The sequence below is a fragment of the Eumetopias jubatus genome, unplaced genomic scaffold (genome assembly GCF_037043125.1).
Source record: "Eumetopias jubatus isolate StellerSeaLion01/CBP00866 unplaced genomic scaffold, mEumJub1_p1.0 scaffold_4, whole genome shotgun sequence".
Lineage (NCBI taxonomy): Eukaryota > Metazoa > Chordata > Mammalia > Carnivora > Otariidae > Eumetopias > Eumetopias jubatus.
This window is the reverse complement of record NW_028274810.1, coordinates 106,223,610-106,227,646: the sequence shown is the minus strand read 5'-3', so window position 1 is coordinate 106,227,646 and position 4,037 is coordinate 106,223,610.

Genomic DNA, 4,037 nt, shown 5'->3' with positions numbered 1-4,037 from the left:
TATTTCTTAGCTCTGTCCACTGAAAAGGTCTAGAACTGTCCAATATGGTAGCCACTGGACGCATGGGGCCATTTCAATTTAAAATTAATTAAAATTAAATACTTGAACAGGTATTTTTACACCAGCGTTCACAGAAGCATTCATAATAGACAAAAGGTGGAAACAACCCAAATGTCCATCAGTGCAAGAATAGATAAACCAAATGCGATATATACATGCAATGGAATATTATCCAGCCTCAGAAAGGAATGAAATTCTGACACAGCATGCATGAACCTTGAAGACATTGTGCTAAGTGAAATGAGCCAGACACAAAAGAACAGATATTGTTTGATTTCACTTTTATGAAGTACATAGTGTAGTCAAATTCATAGAGACAGAAAGTGGAATGGTGGTTGCTAGGAGCTGGGGCTGGGTGTGAAATGGGGAGTTAGTATTTAATGGGACAGTTTCAGTTTGGGAAAATGGAAGGATTTTGGAGATGGGTGGTGGTGATGGATGCAAACAACATGAATGTAGGTAATGTTGCTGAACTATACACTTAAAAATGGTTAAAATGAGGGGCGCCTGGGTGGCTCAGTCAGTTAAGCATCTGCCTTCGGCTCAGGTCATGATCCCAGAATCCTGGGATCAAGCTCCATGTTGGGCTCCCTGGTCAGTGGGGAGTCTGCTCCTCCCTCTGCCACTCCCCCTGCTTGTGCTCTCTCCTTCTCTCTCTCAAATAAATAACACCTTTTTAAAAAATGGTTAAGATGGTAAAATTTATGCCATGTATATTTTACCACAATAAAGATATATCAATTAAATAAAATTTAAAATCCCATTCCTTGGAGCGCCTGGCTGGCTCAGGATGTGGAGCATGCAACTCTTGGTCTTGGGGTCATGAGTTCAAGCCCCATATTGGGTGTGGAGCCTACTTTAAATAAATAAATAAATAAATAAATAAATAAATAAATAAATAAAATTTAAAAAATGAATAAGATAAAGTTCCATTCCTTGGTTGCAGTAGCCACATTTCAAGTGTTCAGTAGCCCTGTGTTGCCATATTAGACAGCAGAGATATAAAAAGTGCCCATTTCTCTTGGGTTGCACTGGTCTAAAAACAATCACCAGTTCAGTAGCAGTGAGCACTCTTAGCTCCCAGCTTGTTGTCCCTGCTGCCATTCCTACAAAAAGAAACCACAGCTTCTTAGAAAAATGACTGATTTCAGATCTGAGGCAGAAAACACACAAGATGATCTTGGATACTCTTCTCAACAGAAAGCAAGGAAATTATCAATGAGTCCAGCATTGTGTCAGAGGACTTGCTAGCCAATGTGGAGGTGCTCCTATTGGCCAAAGTAAGGACAATTTGAGTATCAAAAAAATAAATAAATATAGTGGATTGAAGCCCAGCAAATATGTTAACATCCATGAGTTCGTTTTAAAAATAAAATCCTCATTGATCACTTTTGAAGGATGCTAGAATACTACGTCACTATTCTGAAAACCGTTGCAGCTTCCGTGGAGAAGCTCTGCTCTGATCTCCCTTCAAGAAAGGTTTTGCATTTAGCCGAGAGGAGTGCAGCAGTGCCATAGTTGAGCTGAGTCACCTTTCTGGGTAGTTCCTGGTCAATGATTGAGCATATGGCAGGGGCTCTAGGTGGGCCATACCCACCAGCCCTAGGACTCCTGTAATGGACAGTCTCTGCTCCAGAGTTCCTCCACCCCCTTCCCTTGGGTTGGCCAAAACTTTGTCAGATTTGCGTTAGAGTTAGGTTCTCCCTGCCCAATTCTGCTTCTTCCCACTGTCCATCCACAGGCTTCAGATCAGTACTGCAGTCTGTGGGTTTCCTCAGCCCAATTTCATTTCACCCCCCACCCATCTTTCACAGGCATGAGCCCCCAATAAATCTCTTGTATTTTGAATGCCATTTCATAGTCTGCTTACTGGAGGACACAAATTAACAGTTGGTAGCAGGAATGGTCTTAGACAGTAGATGGTAAGAGGGGGATTTGTAATTAGATCACTCACTGCCCAGCTGGCCATGAGTACCCCATCCTGGGTTCTATGTGGCGGCCCACTGATACAGTGTTCACCAGTAATAAGTTGGGAGAACAGTGGTTGGTACAGTGATTGACGAGAACGTGTGTTTGGGAGGACGAAGGAGATACATACAAGAACAGTACATCTCAGGGTCGTGAGATCGAGCCCTGTATCAGGCTTTGTGCTCAATGCCGAGTCTGCTTGAGATTCTTTATCCCTCTCCCTGTGCCCCTCCTGCTCACGCTCTCTTTCTCTCTCTCAAATAAATAAATACATCTTAAAAAAAAAAAAAAAGAACAGTACAATGATCTCCTCACCAACTGCTGACCCAACAAGAAGAGAGCGACCCTGCAGGTGGATGTTACTTCACTACCGCAGCAGGAGGAAGAAAGGCTTTCCTCATCTGCCCAGCAACAGTTCAGCCTAAGAGACAGCTACAACTTAGCCAATGAGAAACAGTCACAATTTAGCCAATGAGAGACAGCCACAACTTAGCCCATGAGAGACAGCCAGACTGTCACAGCCCAGCCAATGAGAGACTGTCACAGCCCAGCCAATGAGAGAGACAGTCACAACTTAGCCAAAGAGAGACTGTCACAATTTAGCCAATGAGAGACAGCCACAACTTAGCCAATGAGAGACAGTCACAGTCAGGCCAGTGAGAAGACATTACACTTCAGAGTCCTAGTTTGCGCCAATGGACTTTTTGCTTATAACCACCTTTCCACTATAAAAAAGCCTTCCTTCCGTTTGGTTTCTGGACTTACTGGATGTTCTGCTGTGGCTTGCTTGTGTGGGTTGCCCTTCTCTTTTGTTCCCAAATAAAACCATCTTTTGCTGGTAAAATAACTGGAAGTTTTATTTTTAAGGCTAACGGGCTATATGCCAAAGGAGCTGCAAGAATTAGCAGCATGTATCGGCTGTGGAATGGATTTGGAGGGTGCGTGATCAAGGGGCGAAACCTGAGCCTATAAAAGGGAGAGCTTGTTGACGTGGGGCATTCTCTCAGGATATGGATTTAATACCCTGGCAAGGACCCCAGAGGATGTGAAATTTGCTGCCAAAGTGGTTGAAAATCTTCCAGGCTTGATGAAAACGATAAGCCCACAGATCCAAGAAGCTCAACAAACCTCAAGCAGAACAAATATAGGAAAATCACACCAAGGCACATAATAATCAAATTGGTGAGAATGAAAAATAAAGAAAAACTCTTTGAAACACTCAGAGAAAAGACACATTTCATACAGAGCAACAAAGAAATGTCAGTAATCTCTTTGAGAGAAACTATTCAAACCAGAGACCATGGAGCAAAAACTTGAAAACACTGAAAGAGAAAAAAGAAAAACAAAAGCCACTGATGATATGAACCTCTGTACTCAGAGAAAACAGCTTTAGAAAATGAAGGCAATTTTACGGTATGTTAATTATATCTCAATAAAGTTGTTATTAAAAAATTTTATATGACGGCAAGCTTCCGCTTCTGACTGGGATGGAGTAACAGAGACAGATGTACTTTTCTGCCCGAAACAACTAAAAAACTGAACAAAATGCACATTTGCAAAATGACACCAACTGTCAGGTTATCGGACACCAGGGAAGTAAGGACAATGATCCCTGAGAGACGGGAACAAATTAGATGAGCCCTCTGAGAATCCCAGCTTATTGCCTGGAGAGTGCTCCCAGGCCACTTCTCAGGGAAGGGGGACCCAGGAGGCACATGAGCCATAAAGGAAAATTGACAACATGGATTTCATCAAGATTGAGAACTTTGGCTCTTGAGGAGTGACTAACTGTGAAGAAAAATGAATAGACAAGCCCCAGACTGGGAGAAAGGATTGGCAAAACATACATCCAGGGAAGGACTTCTATCTACACTGCACAAAGAAACTCTTACAACTCAAGAAGAAGGCCAACAATCTCATTTTAAAATATTGACAAAAGGGATGCCTGGGTGGCTCGGTTGAGTGTCCGACTCGGTTTCGGCTCAGGTCATGATCTCGGGTCATGAGTT